The sequence below is a fragment of the Hyla sarda genome, unplaced genomic scaffold (genome assembly GCF_029499605.1).
Source record: "Hyla sarda isolate aHylSar1 unplaced genomic scaffold, aHylSar1.hap1 scaffold_551, whole genome shotgun sequence".
In the NCBI taxonomy this organism is placed as follows: domain Eukaryota; kingdom Metazoa; phylum Chordata; class Amphibia; order Anura; family Hylidae; genus Hyla; species Hyla sarda.
The window spans coordinates 67,841-84,048 of NW_026610563.1; the positions used below are offsets into that span (position 1 = coordinate 67,841).

The window sequence follows — 16,208 nt, forward strand, 5'->3', positions numbered from 1 at the left end:
CCTGGAGTCCCATAAAACTTCTTTAAAAACAGAAAAAATTATCCAAGTAACACGTGCATCATTCTTCATGTTAAAGTCCTGACCGATAAAAATTTTCTCAAAAGTAAAATCATTAAAACCCATAAATGCAATAAAAAATCTTGTTAAAAGCCTAAAAACTTCCTTGGCATAAAAACAGTCCCACCACAAATGTACAATATCTTCTTTACCTCCACAACCCTCTCTTGGACACTGTTCACTCACTCTTATTCCTCTTCCTCTTAAAAACACTCGAGTTGGGAGGCAACCATGGTAAGACATCCATACCACATCTTTTTGTCTATTTGATAAACCAAAGGAATTAAAAAGGCTCCAAATCTTAACTGACTGTGCAATATTACAGAATGGTACTTCATTAAATTTTTCACTCTTTCTCAACTCATATTCTATTTTCTTCTTTTCAGGTTTCCCCAAGGAGCTCAAATTAAACTGATCATTGAAAGACCGAAGAACCACATAAAAGGTAGGTATAATCAGCGCCATTGGTTTCCTCAGATCCCTCTCACACCAGCCCCACTTAGAAAACAACCATCCTGCTAAATATTTACACATATCAGCTGTTTTACTATTGCACTGGATCGTCTTGAAAATTAAAAGAAAATAGTGTAACTTTAAAAACAAATCAATATTTGGAAAGTCATATCCACCATTCTTTACAGTACTCATTACCTTCTCTCTTTTCATTTTTTCCATTTTGGATCCCCAAAAGAAAACAAAAAGTCTTCTTGTTGTCTTCCTCATCCAAAGCTTACCAGGTGGAAAAACCATCGCAGTATATAAAAGTAAAGGTAAAATCACAGTCTTAATAACAAGTACTTTCCCTTTAAGGGATAAACTCCTCAATTTCCAAAAATTCAATTTCTTTTCAATTTTACTGTCCAGCTTGTTGTAAGTCTCTGTCCCTTTAAGATTCTTTTCAAAAATGACCCCTAAAACTTCCACATTCTCCTTTATCTCTACTCCATCCACCAACACATCTTCGCATTTCCCAAAATTCACCAAATGACATTTGCCCCAGTTTACACACATTCCGGCCACACAGCAAAAAATTTGAATATGCAAATTCACTCTATTCAAATCTGCTTTTGAAGTACATGTAAACACAACATCATCCATGTAGCTTAAAACCTTAAGATCACTCCCACCACTGCCAGGTATAAAAACTCCTTTAACACATTTGTCTTTCTGAACATTCTTTAACAAGGCCTCTATTACACAGATGAAAAGGATTGGGGAGAGTGGGCAACCCTGCCGAACCCCTGATAAAATCTTAAAAGCAGGACCAACATGGCCATTCATTAAAACTTGTCCAGTAACACCATTATATAACCCTTTAATAACATGTAATAACTTCATTGGGATCCCCATATGTTTTAGGGCCATAAACATAAATTTGTGTGCGACTTTATCATAGGCCTTCTCGAAATCCACTGACTCGACAAAAAGAGGCACCTTATTAAAATTACAATAATAAATAACATCCCTTAAAATCAATAAATTATCAGTAATTCTTCTCCCGGGTACAGCACATACTTGGTAATTATCTACCATATGGCCAATAATATTCCTAAGCCTGTTTGCAACAATTTTAGCAATAATTTTATAGTCACTGTTTAACAATGAAATTGGTCTCCAATTTTTTATATCACGTTCGTCACCTTTCTTATGTATTAGTGTGATAATTCCCTTCTTCATTGAATCAGCTAAAATCCCAAACTTAAAAACATATTGCACAACCCGAGTAAAAACATCTTTTAAAAGAGGCCAAAATACAACATAAAACTCAGCTGGAAGGCCGTCACTACCAGGGGTTTTACCTTTTGCCATTCCATTCAGCGCCATTCTAATTTCATTTTCACTAACATCTTCCACCAAAAAAACTTTCTCCTCATCTGGAATTTGATCCTCTAAAATGTTACAGTAGTCTTCCATTTCATTAATAGCAGCTTTACTTTCATTACTAAAAAGTGTTTCATAAAATTTACAAACCTCCTCCTCCATCTCCCTACCAACCACCTCACCACTTGAGGTTAAAACTGACTTAAAGACCCCCTTTGGCTTAAAACACTTTTTAAAAAAATATCGACTACATTGTTCATTCTCCTCCAAATGTTGCACCTTAGCCCTGTAAACAATATTCCTTCCTCTTTCCTTCAACCTTGTCTTCATCTCTTCCTTAATTTCACAAATTTCAGCATCCACCTCTAGACCAGCGTTCTTAAACTTAAAGAGAGTCTCCAACTGTGAAACTAAAGTCTCATCTCTCCGCCTCTTCTCCTGTGCTCTCTTAATGCAAACAGACTTAAAATAACCAGCAAAGTTCACTTTAGCCCAATCCCACCAGTCTAAAATATTTTTAAAACAGTCTTGTTTAGCAGCACAGGATAAAAATATATTTTTAAAACCTGCCATTACCTCCTCTTCTTCAAGTAAACTCACATTCAACTTCCAGAGTCCCCTACCAAAGGCAATGGACTCTGAGATGCTTATTTCAGCAGATAAAATTTTATGATCTGAGAAAATCGACATCATCTGATTACACCGGGCCACCTTCATCCCTTCAGACACAAAAATATAATCTATCCGGGATTTACAGTGACCACTATCCGATACATATGTATATCTATCATCAGTGTCAATCATCAGTCCAGCATCTATATAGTGTAAGTCTTGTACTAATTGATTTAAAGCATTAGAGGTAATGTCAGTTCGGACTTCAGCAGCACTCTCACGGTCATTAACAGTACGGATACAGTTAAAATCACCAGCCACTATAGTACTTTCCCGACCAGGGATAAAAAACTTCAAGGACTCTAAAAAAACCAACCGCTCTTTCTTCTCTGCTGGGGCATATACGTTAAAAACTCTAATCCTCTGGTCTAAAAACTCAAAGTTTAAAACCATGCAACGGCCTGGTATTAAAATCTGGCAATTTAAAACTTTGATATTGTTATTTTTGATTAAAAAACCAACTCCTTCATTCTTGTTATCCGTACTAGTTGACCAAAAAGATTGTCCCATCCTCCACTCATCAGCATAAGGTGCAGATTTAATTGCACACTCCTGTAAACATATTATATCAGCTCTCACATTCTCCAACACCTCAAAAATAGCAGCTCTTCGTACTTCTGATCCAATACTCCTGACATTAAGGGTTGTTAAGATAAGAGTCATAATAACTAAAATGAATAAAATCAAAACTTTAATATCCATCATAGTTAAAAATTACTGCTCTGACTCTCAACTTTCCTTAAAACATTTTCATAACAATCAGGCGACCCTGGATCAGAGTCCCTGTCCATTTCAACTCCTCTTCCAACCACTGGGTCCTCTTGATCCCCAGTCCAACTTCATTTTTTACTTCTTTTACTTTCCACCCCCACCTCATCCTCCTCATCACTGCTGACAAATCTCTGAGCAGGTGTAAGGGACTTCTCAGATGACTGCACATTTTCTTGGAATTCCATTCCCTCCTCCTCCCCCACAACAGGGTCTGGACATTCCACATCACCACTCATGCTTCCACAAGGAAACACATCTCCATACACAGTTTCAATCTTCTTGACCTCCACCCCCTTTGCACATGTTACTTCACTTGTGGAGACCACTTTCTTATACTCCTGTTCAACCACCACACTTGTCTCCACAAAAGCCTCTTTAATGACATCCACTTGAGCAACAACATTTTTAACAATCGTACCACCTGCGCTCCTCCCGACTTCACATTCCCCCTCCACATTAGATTTTTCACCTCCATCCACACCTCCATCCACACCTCCATCCACACCTGTGGCTTCTGAAAAAGACCTCCTTCCCATTCCCTGTTCATTGCTCTGTCCACCTTTACTTCCAGCCGCATCAGCATAACTCCTTCTCTTGTACCATAAGTGACATCCTCTTGCCAAATGGGAATTACTCCCACAAATATCACAAGTCTTTTCCTCAACGCAAAAACTTGTTTCATGCCCAGTCTTGCCACAGTTCCTACAAACAACACCCTTCACAGGACATGCGTCCTGCACGTGGCCATATGCTTGACATTTGCGGCAAAACTGAAGCTGCCCCTCATAAAAACAAAAACCACGCTCTCCTCCAATGGAAAAAACTTGAGGAATACTCTTAATTCCCTCCTCCATAGACTCATCCTTCTTGAACTTCACAACATATTTCCTTTTACAGTTAAAAAAACCATGTCTGTTCTTTAGTTTTCCAAAAAACTTCACTTCTTCACAATAACGATAAAGAAAATTTGTTACCATTGAGTCTGTAACTTTGGGATTGTACATATGTACGATGACCACTTTCTCTGTACTCAGAAACAAAGGCTCTACTTTAACTTTCCTCATAATATCCGGCTCATTCTTTCTCTTCATTCCTTCCAGGTCCTTGTAGACCCTCTGACAAATCTCGGAATTAACAAATGTAACATCATAAATACCCTGTCTAGGGAAATCTTGCATTGCAAATACATCTGTTACCTTTAGGTACTGGAGCCTGCGTAGAATCTCCAGCACAATCTGGTCCAGGCCAACCGTTCCCCGATGTTCCGTTGGGACGAAAATCCTGACCGTGTCTTCCATTCCGCGAATCCTCTCTCCTCCACTCATTTTTGCAGGCGATGAAACCCACTATCGCAACTCCGAAATAACCCAGGGCCCCCCGCAAAGAGGGCCCTGATCACCACCCCCTTCAACTCCTAACCCGCCCGGTAAACCGCACGGGATCGAAGCCAAAAGGCCGAGAAGCGATAACCGTGAAAGGGGCGGGCCCAACAAGGTGCCCTTCATGGGCACTATCACTGCTTGCTGTCAGGGAGGCTGCCAGACAATTTTCCATGCACACTCTGGGCTGGGGGGCAGTCAACCACCAGTACACACAGCAGAACCTAAACCCATACCATTATTGCTAAGCAGCAAGACAGGGGCCCATTGCACTCCCACGGGGCCTTTTTAAATGCAATCCATAACCCGGATTTGCCAGGAACCCTTCTTACTCCTCCTACTTGCATGTGACACTGGGCTTAGGATCTGCATAGGAAACACACACACAAGCACACACCTACCTTTGTTGCCTGCAGATTCCTCCTTGGCTGTCCCCAAACGGTATCAAACCAACACCCACGGGAAGCTGTAAGCATAGAGGACATGCCTGCACCCCATTGGACTTACCTGTGTGGGTTAAACCCGGGTTATTTGACAACCTATGGTGGTGATGGTTCTGCTCAGGCAGAGCAGTGCTGATGCTCCTCATAAAGCTGTCTCTGCTGTGAAGGTTCTAGGTGACATCACAAATCCCTATGGTTACATACACAACAAAGCTGGGTTGTTGTTGTTTACACTCTGCAAGGCCTGTGGAAGTGAGTGACATCATAGCACTGTAGTTCTGAGGGTTCTAGATGGATGCAACAATCTCCTGTTGCTTCTATGAAGGCCATAATAGACGACATCACCAAACAGCTCCATAGTCACATACACAGCAAAGGAGAGATGTTGTTTACACCTAGTGATGTCAGTGGTATTGAGTGACATCACAGCACAGTGCTAAGGCTCCTGGGCCTGGACACAGCAGCGGCTGCAATATCTCAACGGAGAATACGTTTATATATATGTGTGTGTGTGTGCGCGTATATATATATATATATATATATATATATATATATATATATATATTCTCCGCCGAAATCACTTTTAAACCCATTTCCACCTTTTTTTCCCTTCTCTTCCTCTTACTTTTTTTTCACGTTTTTTTACGTTTTTCTCCTTTTCGCCTCTTTTCTGGGCGTATTATTCTTCTTTTTCTTCTTTTTTTTCGTCTAATGCATACCCCATCAGTGCAGCAATGCTTATTCAATACCGCCAGCAGATGGAGACACTGGGGGATAATTTTCTAAGGATTTATACTGATTTTTCCTGTCTGAATTTGTCGCACAGAAAGTTGCAGGCCCAATATGTGTGACATTTCTGCGACTTTAGCTTCTAGAGCATTTTTACAACATTATACATAGGTGCTGAATACATAAAAAGCGACTGTTCAGCGGCAGACAAGTCGCATCGGCTGAAAGTAGGCCAGAATGTCAGTCCATGTTGGAGCAGGTTTAGATACAGTCTAAAGTATAGATCTCAAAGTCTGTGCACAGAATTTAGCAAGGGCCTCGCACCTTCTGATGCATCAGGTAGGTGCACAATAGCATAGCCTAATCCTCTGTACTTTGGTCTATATTGATGCGGGACATAGACAGCCAGCTGATGACCAATCCATTAGTGCAATGGATGGCTGGAAGCATTTGTCTTTGCCTTTGCAATACCACAGAAGCAATGCATGGTCAATGTACAGCAATGACACACCTGTGTGAACAGCCAGGAGACCCCCCCCCCCCCCCCCCATGTTATGTTACATAGTTACATAGTTAGTACGGTCGAAAAAAGACATATGTCCATCAAGTTCAACCAGGGAATTAAGGGGTAGGGGTGTGGCGCGATATTGGGGAAGGGATGAGATTTTATATTTCTTCATAAGCATTAATCTTATTTTGTCAATTAGGAACATTCAGCACCCACCCGCTATCAAGGCAGCTGCCTATCATGTCATGCCCTACCTGCACAGGTGTGCTGGCTACTCAAATGATCCAATTAAGGAGGCCATTTAGTCAGCAGCAGCAGAAGTCCTGTGCCTGGACGCTCCAACAGCGGCCAGACACAAGCAGAAGCAGAAGCAGCAGAAGCAGCAGCAGCACCACCTTTTGTTTTTTGGCTGCAGCAGCAGCAAGGCCCACAGGGCTGGCTAGCTGGCTAGCCAGCAAGCAGGTAGCAATGAAAGTAGGAATCTTTCTTTTTAACCCTGTAAGGGGGTGGTGCACTGTACCCGAAGATACTGCCATATCGGGTCAATGCATAGGGCGACGGAAGCAAGCTTCGAAATCGGCCCCCGTTCTCAAAAATCCATTTAATATATGGTCCCCAGATAGGGGACGTATCAGATATTAAACTGATAAGAACAGATACTACACTTGATCTTAGCCAAAAGGCCGAGAAGCGATAACCGTGAAAGGGGCGGGCCCAACAAGGTGCCCTTCATGGGCACTATCACTGCTTGCTGTCAGGGAGGCTGCCAGACAATTTTCCATGCACACTCTGGGCTGGGGGGCAGTCAACCACCAGTACACACAGCAGAACCTAAACCCATACCATTATTGCTAAGCAGCAAGACAGGGGCCCATTGCACTCCCACGGGGCCTTTTTAAATGCAATCCATAACCCGGATTTGCCAGGAACCCTTCTTACTCCTCCTACTTGCATGTGACACTGGGCTTAGGATCTGCATAGGAAACACACACACAAGCACACACCTACCTTTGTTGCCTGCAGATGCCTCCTTGGCTGTCCCCAAACGGTATCAAACCAACACCCACGGGAAGCTGTAAGCATAGAGGACATGCCTGCACCCCATTGGACTTACCTGTGTGGGTTAAACCCGGGTTATTTGACAACCTATGGCGGTGATGGTTCTGCTCAGGCAGAGCAGTGCTGATGCTCCTCATAAAGCTGTCGCTGCTGTGAAGGTTCTAGGTGACATCACAAATCCCTATGGTTACATACACAACAAAGCTGGGTTGTTGTTGTTTACACTCTGCAAGGCCTGTGGAAGTGAGTGACATCATAGCACTGTAGTTCTGAGGGTTCTAGATGGATGCAACAATCTCCTGTTGCTTCTATGAAGGCCATAATAGACGACATCACCAAACAGCTCCATAGTCACATACACAGCAAAGGAGAGATGTTGTTTACACCTAGTGATGTCAGTGGTATTGAGTGACATCACAGCACAGTGCTAAGGCTCCTGGGCCTGGACACAGCAGCGGCTGCAATATCTCAACGGAGAATACGTTTATATATATGTGTGTGTGTGCGCGTATATATATATATATATATATATATATATATTTCTCCGCCGAAATCACTTTTAAACCCATTTCCACCTTTTTTTCCCTTCTCTTCCTCTTACTTTTTTTTCACGTTTTTTTACGTTTTTCTCCTTTTCGCCTCTTTTCTGGGCGTATTATTCTTCTTTTTCTTCTTTTTTTTTCGTCTAATGCATACCCCATCAGTGCAGCAATGCTTATTCAATACCGCCAGCAGATGGAGACACTGGGGGATAATTTTCTAAGGATTTATACTGATTTTTCCTGTCTGAATTTGTCGCACAGAAAGTTGCAGGCCAAATATGTGTGACATTTCTGCGACTTTAGCTTCTAGAGCATTTTTACAACATTATACATAGGTGCTGAATACATAAAAAGCGACTGTTCAGCGGCAGACAAGTCGCATCGGCTGAAAGTAGGCCAGAATGTCAGTCCATGTTGGAGCAGGTTTAGATACAGTCTAAAGTATAGATCTCAAAGTCTGTGCACAGAATTTAGCAAGGGCCTCGCACCTTCTGATGCATCAGGTAGGTGCACAATAGCATAGCCTAACCCTCTGTACTTTGGTCTATATTGATGCGGGACATAGACAGCCAGCTGATGACCAATCCATTAGTGCAACGGATGGCTGGAAGCATTTGTCTTTGCCTTTGCAATACCACAGAAGCAATGCATGGTCAATGTACAGCAATGACACACCTGTGTGAACAGCCAGGAGACCCCCCCCCCCCCCCATGTTATGTTACATAGTTACATAGTTAGTACGGTCGAAAAAAGACATATGTCCATCAAGTTCAACCAGGGAATTAAGGGGTAGGGGTGTGGCGCGATATTGGGGAAGGGATGAGATTTTATATTTCTTCATAAGCATTAATCTTATTTTGTCAATTAGGAACATTCAGCACCCACCCGCTATCAAGGCAGCTGCCTATCATGTCATGCCCTACCTGCACAGGTGTGCTGGCTACTCAAATGATCCAATTAAGGAGGCCATTTAGTCAGCAGCAGCAGAAGTCCTGTGCCTGGACGCTCCAACAGCGGCCAGACACAAGCAGAAGCAGAAGCAGAAGCAGCAGAAGCAGCAGCAGCACCACCTTTTGTTTTTTGGCTGCAGCAGCAGCAAGGCCCACAGGGCTGGCTAGCTGGCTAGCCAGCAAGCAGGTAGCAATGAAAGTAGGAATCTTTCTTTTTAACCCTGTAAGGGGGTGGTGCACTGTACCCGAAGATACTGCCATATCGGGTCAATGCATAGGGCGACGGAAGCAAGCTTCGAAATCGGCCCCCATTCTCAAAAATCCATTTAATATATGGTCCCCAGATAGGGGACGTATCAGATATTAAACTGATAAGAACAGATTTTTTTTTTTTTTTTTTATTGAAAAGGAAATATACAATACATAACCAAGTAAATCATTCAAAAAATTACATATTCATCTGAAAACACATAAAAAACACATATTTGACATATACAATATATACAGGAAGCATGTCTTTACATGTACATATAACAAAAAGCTTTCCCTTCATGACTTTCCCTCAGAAAAAATAAATTGCAGCGGATTCTGTCCCTCCAACTGTCCCTTCATATCAGGATATAATCTGTAAGAAAAGAAAAAGAAAGACAAATAAGAATACAATCATAACCAGTACTTCCATTTTTTGTGTTTCCAGATCCCCTCTGCATCATCAGAACCATAGTTTTTCCTATCACATAATACGTAAAGGTAAATTTTACCACGGATCATGCCCAGACACTCCTTCACACTTACTTCAGTTTGATTGAAAATCCTAATATTCCTTACATCCCACAGAACCTCTTTTACACAATTTACTATGAACCATAACACTCTTGCCTTCTCTCTCTCCACTGCACACAAACCAAACATCATCATATTAAAGGATAAGATTTCAATTCCAGTAAGATTTTTAATTAGACCAGACATTTTTCTCCACACAGACTTCGCATAACCACACTCCCAAAACACATGTACATAATTCTCACATCCACCGCAACCATCCCTGGGACACACTTCACTGTCTACCAATCTCCTTCTCCTCTGAAATTCCCTTGTTGGCAGACACCCATGAGCTAACATCCAAGACAAGTCCTTTTGTTTATTTGTCAGTTCCTTGTGACTGACATTTTTCCACACTACCTTACAATCCTTCTCAGACAGACCTCCCACACATTCCACTGTTTCTCTCTGCTCCAACACTTTCATCACCTTCTTACTATCATTCCATTCAGTCACACATTCCAGATTATTTTTCCTGACACACCGCCCTATTCTCTGATAGAACCAAGGAACCTCAAAACTTACAGGTACCCTTAAGTCCCTTTCCATTAGCTTATATTTCAACAACACATTACCAGCCAAATACCTTACCATGCACCCAAACACACATTCCTTCTTACTTACAGCGAGACAAAAACTGACATACTTCACAGCCAGGAACACTTCCACATTCATCATTCCTTTCCCACCATGCATTCTGCTTTTCACCACCTTCCCACGACTCAATTTCTCCATCCTTGAATTCCATAAGAAAACAAAGATCTGCCTGATAATTCTTGCCAGACACCTATCCGGTGGAGGAAACACATAATTAACATAAAGCAAAATAGGAATTATAACAGCTTTAATAACCAGAATCCTTCCCTCAATCGATAAAGTCCTTAAAGACCAGAAGTTTATTTTATTCCCCACCCTCCCCAAAACCCTCTCCCAACTTTCTTTCCCATACAAATCATTATCAAACACCACCCCAAGCACTTCCACACCCCCCTCTCTCACAGGCCACTCGCACAACCCACTCTCTCCCCACCCCTCAAAAAATTTACAACCACTCTTCCCAACATTAAGCTTAAACCCACTCATTAAACAGAAACACTCAATCAATAACTTAGCACGCCTTACCCCTGCCATTGACTTACATACAACAGTAACATCATCCATGTAACCAATCACTCGCATATCCTTCCCATGACTACCAGGTATTTCTATACCCCGCATCACCTTATCTCTCCTAATCATCCCCAACAAAGGCTCAATCATACAAATAAAAAGAATTGGCGACAGGGGACACCCCTGCCGCACTCCAGATTTTATACTCACTTCCCTACTCAGAAAACCATTGACCTGAATCTTACTATAAATGTCCCTATACAAACATTCAATCCACTTCACCATTCTGTCCGGCACATTCATCCTCCTCAAAACCCTAAACAATAAATCATGCACCACCCTATCATACGCTTTTTCAAAATCCACCGTAACAACAGCCACACCTTGCTTCCTAGTTTTACAGTCCCACAATACATCCCTCAGACCTAACAGACATTCAGAAATCCTACGATCAGGCACTGTACACATTTGCTCCTCACCTACCATACAATCAATCACATCCTTTAACCTATTCGCAATAACTTTAGCAATAATTTTGTAATCACAATTCAAGAGCGCTATAGGCCTCCAATTTTTAAGATCCCTCTTATCCCCTTTTTTAAACAATAACACAGTCACACTCTCACTCATACTTTTAGATAACTTCCCTCTCCTAAGTACTTCCTTACACACCTCCCATACATAATCCCCTAACATATCCCAAAACACAAGATAAAATTCCACAGGCAAACCATCACTCCCTGCCACCTTTCCTTTCTTCATCCCATTCACAGCATCCTCCACCTCACTCTTCCTCACATCCTCTTCCATAAAGAACCCATCAATTTCATCCAAACGCTTATCCACATATCCCAAACATTCCTCCTCTAGAGTCACGTCCCGCTCCTTCTCCGTGAATAAATCAGAATAAAACTTCCACACTTCCTCTAACACCTCATCCTTACCAAAGACCTCTACCCCATCATTCGTAAAAACACTCATCATCTCAGTTTTTTTACTGAATGCCTTTTTAAAGAAAAATTTGCTACATTTCTCATCCTTCTCTTTCACTTCAACCCTAGCCTGTGCAATAATCTTCCTTCCATTCCTCTCCAGACACTCATTCACACTTCCACGAGCTTCCTCAATCTCCTTCTCAACACTCATCCCCAAACGCCTCAATTCATACAAATACTCTAACCTTCTTTGCCATCTCTCATACTCTTCTCTATCTTTCCTCCCTTTCTCACACCCTTTTTTAATAAAAAACCTTTTAGTCTCTAACTTCACCCACTCCCACCACTCAACCACACTATAAAATGCATCCTTCCTCAACACCCATCCATCAAAACGCTCCCTATATTCTTGTAATACACATTCATTATCCAATAAAGACACATTCAACTTCCAAACACCCTTTCCATACTCACTTAGACCACCACCTTTTACCACACACTCAATCCAGGCATGATCCGTGAACGGTAACCTCCTCCGTCTGAAATTAGAAACAGACATTAGTTTTGAGACAAAAATGAAATCAATACGCGAACTTGTATTGTTAGAAAAATATGTATAACCGATAGTACCATCATTATGGGCAACAAAGGAATCCTTTAACCCAAATAAATTTACAATCTCTTTAAGCTGCTTACTAGTACTGTCTAAACCAGACCCACCACCCACCGTAGTACTACTCCTATCCCCCTCTGTTATTATACAATTGAAATCCCCTATAAGGAACACATCATCCCTCCCACTCAAAAAGAAATATAATTTCTCAAACACCTCCCCTCTTTCCTTCCTCCCAGTTGGAGCATAAACATTAATTACTTTATATGTGAAACCCCTGAAAATAAAATGCACTAATAATACCCTACCCGGAACAATATGGACAACTTTTTTAACAACAAACTCATTACTTTTGAACAAAATCCCCACCCCCGAATTACGTTCCATTGAACCAGACCATACCGATTGCCCATAAGGCCAGGAGATATTTGGCTCCCCATCCAAGCAGCACTCCTGGAGACCTAGAACATCAAAAGAATATCTAGAAAGTAAATCAAAAATGGCGGATCTCCTTTCTAAAGATCTAATACTGCGGACATTTAGAGAACCAATTGTTAAACTCATTCAAACATTTGAAGGAAAAAAAGGAAATACAAAATCAAGCATTATCAAAAGGAGGCCTAGCCTTTCCCCGACCTCTACCCTTATTTTTTGCCTCCCCTTCCTTAAACTTAAGAGTCTTTGTCAATTTTTTGACTGAACATTCCTCCAAATAACCTGTGCCCAGGGAGGATAAAGAGGAGTCAGAATCAATCTGACATGACGACCCTCCACCTGCCTCCTCCCTTCCCGGGCTAGGAAAGTCCTCAATCCTTTGACTCTGAGGAGTCGGACAGTCATCCTCCGATTCTTCCACCGGCATCTTTCTCTTCAAGGATTCTTTGTCCACAGTCATCTCCTCTGGGGGATCAGAGGCCTCCGAAACAGATGCCCCCGAAACAGACTCCGCCTTCTCCCCCTCTGCCACCAAAGCATCCGGAACAGACCTAGAAATGGAAGGAAAAACAGGGGCAGACTCTGCTTCACTGGTCAGCACGCTAACCTCTGCATCGCCTGCCCTGGCAGCATTGGAGTCCTCAGGAACTGTCCCACCTCGAAGAGCCATTGCATATGATCGGGGTGCCCCGGACTGGTAAGTGGGGCAACTCCTAGCCAGGTGATCCGAAGAACCACAGAAATGACACTTGCGTTTCTCGGGACAGTCTGCAGTGCGGTGATCAGGCTTGTGGCAGTTCCTGCAAACCTGCCCGGTTGTACAGTTCTCTCTGGTATGACCAAAGCAAAAACAGTCCCGGCAAAAACTTGGCATCCCCGGGTAGTGCAGAAACCCCCTGTTGTTCCCTATCGCAAAGTTCTGCGGGGGGTGACAAAAACCTTCAGCACCACCCTCGGGGGCAGGCCTAAACTCCACCCAAAAACGTCTCATGCCTGTGAAAGTCCCCAGGATGTTATTTTTCCTCTCCGCACCAGAAACAGACACACAATACCTTCTTAGAAAGGTCTGGATCTCCTCATCCCGCACAAAAGGGTTGTACATATGCACTACCACTGGAACTTTCTTAGGCCGAGCCTCGCAGGAAATGAATCGGATCCCTTGTAGGTCAGGGTGAGAAGCATTCTCCTTACTCCGGTAGAGACAGGTACGGAGATCATCCAGGTTGTAGAAGGTCACGTCAAAGAATCCTTGGTTGGGAAAGACCTGGACACAGAAGATGGAAGCATGCGGCATCCTCAGCACTCCTTCCACGACCTTCTGCTGGACATGCAAAATCCCGTAGGCACTCCTCTTTTCCTCCTCGATAAACAGCCGTACTGTATTAGGAGCGTTCGGCGCATTAGCCATCCTCTCCGGCAGACCCGTCCTCCGATGATCACCTTCCCGTTATCCTGGGACTAAGCCCTCTCCCCAATAGCAGCAGGTGGGTGAAGCCCAGGCAATAAACCTGGGCGATCCCACAAGGCCGAGGAGAGGGGTACCCGAATACCTTAGGGCAAGACACTTGATCTTAGCCAAAAGGCCGAGAAGCGATAACCGTGAAAGGGGCGGGCCCAACAAGGTGCCCTTCATGGGCACTATCACTGCTTGCTGTCAGGGAGGCTGCCAGACAATTTTCCATGCACACTCTGGGCTGGGGGGCAGTCAACCACCAGTACACACAGCAGAACCTAAACCCATACCATTATTGCTAAGCAGCAAGACAGGGGCCCATTGCACTCCCACGGGGCCTTTTTAAATGCAATCCATAACCCGGATTTGCCAGGAACCCTTCTTACTCCTCCTACTTGCATGTGACACTGGGCTTAGGATCTGCATAGGAAACACACACACAAGCACACACCTACCTTTGTTGCCTGCAGATGCCTCCTTGGCTGTCCCCAAACGGTATCAAACCAACACCCACGGGAAGCTGTAAGCATAGAGGACATGCCTGCACCCCATTGGACTTACCTCTGTGGGTTAAACCCGGGTTATTTGACAACCTATGGCGGTGATGGTTCTGCTCAGGCAGAGCAGTGCTGATGCTCCTCATAAAGCTGTCGCTGCTGTGAAGGTTCTAGGTGACATCACAAATCCCTATGGTTACATACACAACAAAGCTGGGTTGTTGTTGTTTACACTCTGCAAGGCCTGTGGAAGTGAGTGACATCATAGCACTGTAGTTCTGAGGGTTCTAGATGGATGCAACAATCTCCTGTTGCTTCTATGAAGGCCATAATAGACGACATCACCAAACAGCTCCATAGTCACATACACAGCAAAGGAGAGATGTTGTTTACACCTAGTGATGTCAGTGGTATTGAGTGACATCACAGCACAGTGCTAAGGCTCCTGGGCCTGGACACAGCAGCGGCTGCAATATCTCAACGGAGAATACGTTTATATATATGTGTGTGTGTGCGCGTATATATATATATATATATATATATATATATATATTTCTCCGCCGAAATCACTTTTAAACCCATTTCCACCTTTTTTTCCCTTCTCTTCCTCTTACTTTTTTTTCACGTTTTTTTACGTTTTTCTCCTTTTCGCCTCTTTTCTGGGCGTATTATTCTTCTTTTTCTTCTTTTTTTTCGTCTAATGCATACCCCATCAGTGCAGCAATGCTTATTCAATACCGCCAGCAGATGGAGACACTGGGGGATAATTTTCTAAGGATTTATACTGATTTTTCCTGTCTGAATTTGTCGCACAGAAAGTTGCAGGCCAAATATGTGTGACATTTCTGCGACTTTAGCTTCTAGAGCATTTTTACAACATTATACATAGGTGCTGAATACATAAAAAGCGACTGTTCAGCGACAGACAAGTCGCATCGGCTGAAAGTAGGCCAGAATGTCAGTCCATGTTGGAGCAGGTTTAGATACAGTCTAAAGTATAGATCTCAAAGTCTGTGCACAGAATTTAGCAAGGGCCTCGCACCTTCTGATGCATCAGGTAGGTGCACAATAGCATAGCCTAACCCTCTGTACTTTGGTCTATATTGATGCGGGACATAGACAGCCAGCTGATGACCAATCCATTAGTGCAATGGATGGCTGGAAGCATTTGTCTTTGCCTTTGCAATACCACAGAAGCAATGCATGGTCAATGTACAGCAATGACACACCTGTGTGAACAGCCAGGAGACCCCCCCCCCCCATGTTATGTTACATAGTTACATAGTTAGTACGGTCGAAAAAAGACATATGTCCATCAAGTTCAACCAGGGAATTAAGGGGTAGGGGTGTGGCGCGATATTGGGGAAGGGATGAGATTTTATATTTCTTCATAAGCATTAATCTTATTTTGT

General features: G+C 42.9%; 2 non-coding genes across 2 annotated transcripts; both read right to left on the minus strand.

Moving 5' to 3' along the window:
• Positions 1-6,884: 6,884 nt before the first annotated feature.
• Positions 6,885-7,075, minus strand: LOC130339724 (U2 spliceosomal RNA). The gene has a single exon (XR_008880019.1). It is a non-coding gene; the product is annotated as a U2 spliceosomal RNA (small nuclear RNA).
• Positions 7,076-9,160: 2,085 nt separating this feature from the next.
• On the minus strand, positions 9,161-9,344 carry LOC130339698 (U2 spliceosomal RNA). Its single transcript, XR_008880006.1, has one exon. It is a non-coding gene; the product is annotated as a U2 spliceosomal RNA (small nuclear RNA).
• Between the last annotated feature and the right edge of the window lie 6,864 nt (positions 9,345-16,208).